Source organism: Oreochromis niloticus, linkage group LG5 (genome assembly GCF_001858045.2).
Source record: "Oreochromis niloticus isolate F11D_XX linkage group LG5, O_niloticus_UMD_NMBU, whole genome shotgun sequence".
Lineage (NCBI taxonomy): Eukaryota > Metazoa > Chordata > Actinopteri > Cichliformes > Cichlidae > Oreochromis > Oreochromis niloticus.
Window position 1 is genome coordinate 29626813 of NC_031970.2, and position 8525 is coordinate 29635337.

The 8525-nt window shown below is 39.6% G+C and overlaps 1 long non-coding RNA gene across 1 annotated transcript; it reads left to right on the forward strand.

Annotated features, from left to right (window-relative positions):
- The first annotated feature begins 7677 nt into the window (after positions 1-7677).
- LOC112846840 (uncharacterized) lies at positions 7678-8323 on the forward strand. The gene is made up of 2 exons (XR_003220022.1): positions 7678-7863; positions 8113-8323. It is a non-coding gene; the product is annotated as an uncharacterized LOC112846840 (long non-coding RNA).
- Positions 8324-8525: the final 202 nt, after the last annotated feature.

The window sequence follows — 8525 nt, forward strand, 5'->3', positions numbered from 1 at the left end:
GCGAACACCCAGAGGTTTAATGAGGCTTAATGGTGCAGATGTATGTCACCTGCTTCCCTGCCTACATCGTGCAACCTCACCTGTTTTTGTAAAATAGGATTAACATGCGGGGGACAAAAACTGAATGGAAATGGAACACTGAGAAATCTTACAATGCGCAGCAATACCAGTAAATAAATAAAACGAGTGCAACATCCACAAAATTATATCAGGCAAACACACATAGGTGGTGCTGACATTGCTTTATTTATGTATATATACCCACACAAACAATATGTAGCCAGCAGCCTCTTTTCTGTCTGAAACTAGTCCCACAGGATCTTGGCTCTGTTCTTTTCAACCACTTTCCGAGGTGAGTTTCACTGGGACTTGGGGACTTGTAATCCATATGTGGCACAGATGTTTCTGTACACTATCCCAGCCACTTGGTTATGCCTCTGAGTTTATGCTGTCTCAGGTTATATCTTACAGCCTGTTACTATGTAGCCTGTGATTCTTGCTTCATCCTGGAGTGTGACTCTGACACTCACTAATCCTCTCCCGCCCTATTTTACTTGCTCACGAACCCTCCCTGCATGATGAGGAGGGTTTTTTTGCTTTGACATGTAGTTGCTTTTGTCTCCTCCTGTGGCCATTTAAGTACTGCAGTTGGTCATCTGATGACTGGCAAGAAAAACACATTCATAGCTTAGGTTTTTTTCATAGCTTCTTAGCAAACTTGTAGTAGTCCTGTAAGTTTATTATCCTTCCCTTTGGTAACGTTAACTATAAGCTGAGTCCTGATCACATTCACCCTCTTTGTGAGTTCAGTAGATTCTGGTAAAATGGGTCAGGACTTAAGCATGATGTCATCTGTGTACAGGAGCTAACTGCACTTGGAGATGACTAGTATATTGACCTTGGCTTCCAGCGTTATTTTCCATTGCCACATTAAGTTCTTGATGGAGGTTATCAGTACCCTTGTATAGTGCCAAGCACTTGAATGTGTATTTGGGGCTTTCTTATAATCTATCCAGGTGATGCTCAGCTTGTTCTACCTACTTTTAGAGTCTTAGCCAACTGCATCAATCGGTAATTTGTGCAATGATCTGCTGATGTTGCTTCCTTCTAAACTTTGTTCATAGGGTGACTAATATTCCTACTTAGCTTTGCTGCAATGAGAAGAGACAGGAGGGAAGTAGTTCAAAGGTGTTGTACCTTCATCAGGATCCTTCTTCATCAAAATTGCCCCGGCCGTGTTAGCCAGTTTTAGTGTCTGCATGGCATTGTGGTTCAGTCATTTTCGCTGACAGGTAAAATTTATTTTATTTTTTTTTACCTATTTTGTCCATTTAATTGAAGATCTACATTTACTTTATATATAAAACCAACTTTGCAGTCTGAAAAATTTGGATGTTCATCATGAAAGGTTTGACATGGTTGTTATACTGGAGCTTAAATCCAGTCTGATCCTCACACTAATGTTTCCTGCCTTGCCTTTTAAGCAAAATACTGCATCAGCGCATAACTTGACGAGTAGCCTAATGAGAAGGCAAAATGCTTCAAAAGTTTTCAGACAAAAGCAAAGACCATAAGATATTATTTTCTAAAAAGAGGTTTTTGTGGATTTGTTTTAGAATATAGAAAGTAAATTCCAGGAATATCAACTAGACAAGATTCCAGTTATAATATAATGAAAATTACCTTTAAACTTTAAATATGAATGCACAGAATTTGAATGGGCTCTGTTATTTATTTATTCGTTTTTAAATTATACATTTAAATTGCAAATTGCTGTTTTTTAACACTGTTTTTTAATGGAGCAATCAAACTCAAAGGGAAAATCAAAAATAATTTGAATTTCCTACACTCCAAAAAGCAGAGCAATATTTATGTCTTTCTGTACATTCCCCTTAGGTCTGTTCAGTTTAGTATTCACCCACAGAAACACTGTGATATAAAAGTTAATGATATATGCCTGGTCTTCCTATAACACTATCAATTATTTTTTGACCGCTGGGGTGGTGAAGTAATGGTGTGAAATGGCACATTCAGTTCATTTGAATGAGTTTTGTTTGATAATTTCATAGACAGACAGACAGACAGACAGATAGATAGATAGATAGATAGATAGATAGATAGATAGATAGATAGATAGATAGATAGGTAGATAGATAGATAGATAGATAGATAGATAGATAGATAGATAGATAGATAGATAGAATAAAAATAAAATAAAAAAAAGAATCCCAGGAAGATGGAAAAGGGTGTGGTTAGTTGTTCAAACATGGTATCCTGTTGTCATGTTGTGTTGCTGTTCCAGCTACCTATTTACACCTTCACAGAGGCCTGCTGTCTTGTCCCTTCCAAAAGTCCGTGCACCTCCAGCCACATCACTCTTATGTCTACCCTTGCACACACAGCCAGACATAGTCAGGCACTACTCCATATTGTTTGCCAGAAAGCCTCAGAGGTAAATGGTCCTGAGTGTTGACAATAGGTGTAATTTTATGAAGAAGGAGAGGTGTAGTGTGTCTTTATCCAGCTAACCTGATTACAGGCCTCCTCTTCCCCTTTGTGAGCATACAGTGTAATCTAAAAGCAACACCTGGGCCACTAGGCGACGCAAAAAAAGACGACATGCCAAAGTAGCCTATGCTGGCACACCCCCAAAATGAATTAAGGTGGGCTATTCAGGTCTGTCCTGACCTTGGGGAGAGGTACATACTGCTTTCTGCTCTCGGAGTGACAAGCTGAATGCAGTCTTTTATTACACAGCACCCTGTGAAATGTGTAATGTATGTTAATCCATATGGGATTGAAGGCAGAGACCGATTCTGAGGGGACAAAATGATGGTGTCAGAAGAGAAGGAATAAGGAAAGAAGAAAGGTAGAGACAGCATAGAGGGAAAGCAGAAGTAGTTTAAATGGGGCAGTCAAGGAGACCAGACGAGGGAGAAAGAGACACTGAGAAAATGATAGAAAGGTGACAGAATCAGGCAGACAGACACAACCAACAGGGTACACAGAGAGAGAGAGCCAGGGTAGACAGATGGAAAGACAAGGGCACAGTCACACTACAGCTGAAAAGCTCCACATTTGGATTTCTGTCACACGTCATGGGTGACACAGATCTGATATTTTCTACTAAATGTGATACATGGAGCATGACTTCTCATACAGACCACAGAAAATGCAGGTTAGGGAAATCAGGTTCTGATACAATGTGCAAATTGACAGGGCCAACATAACAATAGGTGAGCAATACAATTCACCAGTAGGCAGCTGACATAATACTTTGTAAGTGTCTGCAAAGTTATAGCTTTAAATCAGGAATTGCTGAATGACTCAGTAGGACATTCAGACTTTAAAATGAAAAGTTTAAATTGCACTGCCAAATGAGATGTTTCAGAACTGTGACAATGTGGCAGGTTGATATAATGACACCATGTATCACACTGTAAAAGGAAGAATCACTGGTCACATGGGACTGCTTCTATTTCTTTGACAAGTTACTGACGCCAGTCAAAATTTTTTGAACAGAATGATAGAATAGACACAGTATGTTACCTTTGTGTTATATGGTAGCCCTGTATAAAGCTATGTGAGAAAGTAAAGTAAAGAAATAAAGTGTCAGGGTCATTTTGAGTTTATTTTGTATGTTTGATTTCTTATGTTATATTGGAAATATGTTAAGTTCTTGTGTTGTTATTATTAGTTAGGATTTAGTTGAGTTTTAGTCTAGTTTGTCTACTTGTTTATGTCACCTATGTTTCCCCTTGTGTCTGTTTCCTCTGTCTCTCTCTCCCTCTCTCGCTCCCTCTCTGCCTCTTGTGTCAAGCTTGTGTGTCCCAGTTCATATTTTCCATGTTTCCTGTTTTATTTTGAAAGGTCTGGTGTTTCCATGTTCAGTGTGTTTAGTTTTCCTTTTTCCAGTTGTTTCCACTTCCCTCATTACCCTTCTGTGTATTTAAGTCCTCTGTCTTCCTCTGTTTAGTGTTGGGTTGTCTGTTTGTCTCCATGTCAGGTCAGGTCAGGTCAGGTCAGTGTTTGCTTTCACTTGTTCAGGTTCATGCTCATGTCATGTTTAGGTTCCTTCAAGTTCAAGGTTTTACATGCTCATGTTCAGGTTTCATGTTATGTCTCAGGTCAGTTTAGTTTCAACCTTGTTTTGCCTCTCCTTATTTTTCTGTTTTTTTGTATCAGCCATAATACAGGCTTGCTTTTTGTTTGATCATCAGTTAATTTCTCCCGTGTCTGCTTTTGGGTCCACTCCACAAACACACCGGCTGCTCAGCCATGACATAAAATAAACTTTAGTAAATCTGTTCCCTAATGTAAGACATGTTAATCATTTGATGAAAGTTACTATATAAACTGCCTAGTGTAGCAGGATCATCTCATCTATGTAGCTTTTGGTAATTATTATTATAACACTAATATCCTTACAAATAATATAATAATATGTACTAGCTGATCTTCTAAAAGACATTGAAAACAAATAAGTAAGACAGCAAATGCCATCATGCTAAACAATCTATTGTTTATATACTGTCTATAGTTTAGTTAAGTTAAAAATTCTCTGCTACTTTTATTCCACATATTATTTTCTAAAGCATTTACCTTTACAGTAAGCACCAGGATTAGGGTAGCCTTAAGAGGATTTCCACTGGGGCCTCAGCAGTTTAGCCTGCTGCTCAAAGCAAACAGTATCTGTTTGTGGGGGAATGCAGGATTAGTCTGACAGCTGTGATGATGTTTGACAGTGATGCCACATATCCTAGGACAGATATGACTGGCTAGTCCAGAAACCAGATGTGAGCAGCCAGCAGTGTGAATGTAGACACAAAGAGCTGATCTTAACACAGCCAAGGCTCCAGTCACATCACTCAGCTCGTACCAGCCCTTCCTGTCTCCACCTATTGAGTGCGAGGCGCCTGGGCTGCACCAGCAGCTGTGGGATCAGGTGGCTTTCTTCCCAAGGCCCAAGCTACATGATTCTGTCCTGCCATCCTTCCTCCCTCATCTTTCCCACAACTGATCAGCATGCACGCTGCTGCACGCTGTCCGCCTGCCAGGGAGAGTGAGGGAGAGGATACTAGGTAATCTACAGTCGGCATGATGACTTTGAGGAGCCAAGTTGTTACCTCCCATTCCCTCTCACCTCACCCTCTTCCCCACAGTCATAATCCCGGAGCTGTCAGTGAGCGGAGAGTTATTCTCTGAGCGGGGAGAGGGCATTTTGTCACAGAGATGAAAAGTGGGGGAAAAGAATGTGGGCAGCTGAGACCTATAAACTTGCTTTATTGCATTGCAGAGAGGCGCTTCTGTGGAGCACATGCTTTTAATTAATGATGCCCCCACCTGACCCTGTGCTACTTTGAGTTGTACATCCAACAACAAGAGAGGTGTGAGCCTCAAGCAGAGATCTGCCTGGGATTGCTCCATCCTGGAGCTGAATAAAGACAATGAAATTCATAGCTGCAATATTGGCCTATAATGTTTAGCACTCTTTTAGCTGTCATAAGGTATGAAAACTTTCAAAGTTAGATGCATATCCATGCTGTAAAAAGTGGATGGCAGCATTCTCTTTAAGTCTACCATTTGATTATCACAAACTAATGCTTTTTACAAGTCAGTGTAGAATGCATCGTAAATGCTTAACCGCTTGTCAGAGAGCATGAAAAATACATAGGTGGAAAAAGTGCAGGCTAACATCAAAAGCCATCACACAAAAGACAGGAAGACCAGCTGTGTAAAAAATTGATCAGGCACTTAAAGCTAAGATTAAAAGAAGTATAGAAGAAAACAAAAAAGGAATCCGTTATAACTCATCATAAAGAACAGAGGGGGCAGCTTCGCTTTCACAAGATAACTCCTGAAATATAGATTACTGGATTTGAGACCTGGAATGACCGTTGTTCTGTACCAAGTCTGTCCCTCTTAGCTGTGATGGTCCTTCATATTGGGTCATGTATTATAGATGCGACAGCACAAGGAAGCGAGACGAGTTCCCTGTCCTCCGCTGTATTATTAATCGTTCAACACTTGATCTCAGACCTTTGACCTAGGAGCTTTTTTTGTGTGAGGTATCTCGGACAGGCAGTATAAACAACCCCAAAAGATCACGACGAATAAAGGAACAGGTCATTACTTCAAATCGATGGTAGAAGCAAAGGTTCTGTCCTTTGCGGTGGTGTGGCAAAAGCCTTTCAAACGACTAGTCACTGATAGGTCGTGTATGTGTCTCTGCTGGCATAAGATGGACAATTTATTGCTGCAAGGGGCTTCTTTTAAAGTGTTCAGACAGTTTGGTGCCTGGTGTGTGAAATCTGCGATATCAATACTGAAATTGGACTCTCTCGCTCCCTCTCTCGCTCTCTCATTGTGTCTCACACACACACACACACACACACACACACACACACACACACACACACACACAGACAGTTCAGGAGACAAGTACAATGAGCTTGAACTGTTTGCTCAGGCTTAATGTTCCAGGTTTATTTTATTGAAACTATGGCTACTGAGGCTACAACTGTAAAATTCATAAAAAACAATAAAAAACAAACAAACAATCCCTTTAGCTAAAGTTCTCGAAGGATAGCGGTAACTGTGTGTGTTAATCAGTCTAAAGGATGATCCACATTATAATATGCAGATGGATTGCTGTAGATTCTTGCACGGATGTTTTTTGTCTGTATTGATGTCAACTTTTTTTAAACTCATACCTTTTCATCGGCTGCCACCACCAGGTTAGCATTTTATATATATATTCATATAAGCATGTTTTAGCAAACTGCTAGCATTGCTGCACCTTCTTAATCTCATTTATTGCTGATGCAATGACCTTCCTCTCAGCTTGCCTTTAGCATCTTATCTAAAGGATCCAACTTTTTAAAGCTTTACTTTTTCTTGTGAGTGTTCCTTAACTGTTCACCTATCCATTTTCCTTGTTTAAATGTATTTAATTTATCTTTGAAGATCACAAATTGTTGAATTTAAAGGTGCAAAAAAAAAGAAAGAAATCAAGATCCTGGAATGTTTAAATCAGCTTTATAAAATTATCAGCAGCAAAGAATTTAGCCTGAGGACCAAAAAGCAAATCTATACTAACTGTTTGTATGTATAATGTTAACAAAGTTGCAGTTTTAAATGTCTGATTTAACTTCACGGCACATTTCACAGACATTACGAGGCTGGAAATAGATCACTGCACATACTGTATACAGTGGTCACTAATCAGTGTGTCCTGACAAGTTGCTATCATACAGTGTGCATGTAAATCCCCCTGAGGATGGAATTAGTCGTGTTAATACCGACTTTTTAATTCCATCAGATGTTGGCGAGGGGGAACTAAAAGCAGTTATCCAAGTGCCAAAGCTGGAATGCTGATCATGTATTTTTAATGAGCTCATGGTAAGATCAGACGTCGAAACGGACTAAAACGTCTCTGGGATATTTAGTTCCTACAAAAGCCGCAAATGAAATGAACAAATGTTTTTGGTTATGAAGTCAATAGCAGGGGTGGGAGTGAGGGAGTTTGGTTTGGGAGGGAGGTTGAGCTGACTGTGACCTTTAGATGGTTGTTATATCAAACAGTGGGGGGACTTCAGCTCATGTGAGGCTATTTCCAGAGGCTGAGTTTTACAACACAAAGTGTTTGAAAGCACAAGAGAACACAAGATGTTATGTTACTGCTTAGTTAATTTCATGTTTCAGATGTTAGTAAAATGTGCCACTCTGTGGCCCCTTTAAGTCGATATTTTATGACAGTAGAAGAAGAGTTAGACAGGAAGTGGATGTTTTCTTGCTATGCTGTTTCAAGATGGCCGCTCCACTTTCATCTCCTTCTTTTGGGTGTTTGTTAAAGCATAGTCTGTAAGTATTTAATGGTAAAAAGCAATGAGACACTCCAAGTGTTGTCTTTATGTGTGATGGATCTCAGTTAACAAGTTTTCAATGCGCTATTCATATGTAAATGAGATCGCCAGTTCATATGCTAATTAGCGGTGCTAATCGTCATGCTAGCTTCTCAGATGCATTGTTAGGTCATTGGTTTAAGGCACATGTTGTTGTTAACAGTACAGATGAGTAATGCACATTTCCACATATGCTTTATTGTTACAGTTTCACAAAATGAAAGAACCAGTAAACTTCATAAGATCTCATCTATTGTCTGGAGTTCCTGGGTTCATGTTTAGCTGTTTGGATAGCTAGTCAGACTTCTAGCGAGGCCATTTATACAAGACATACATATATATTTCTAACCACACTCTTTCCAGGAGCATGCACATTATGTCCTGAGGTTATTTAATGGATATTGAATCTTCTTTCAGAATGCATATATGTTTTGAACTAGTGCTATGCAGGAAACCTGCTAATGTAAAGGAATGTGTGGATGTTGTACAAACCTTTTTCTTCTAGTGTTCTGCAGTTCTGTATCTTGAAGAACGTGTGTACAGAGAGATGCCTCCGAGCGATAAGCAATTCTGAATTGAACTGTACAACAATTTCCTTTCACTCATGTTCTTTGAAATGTC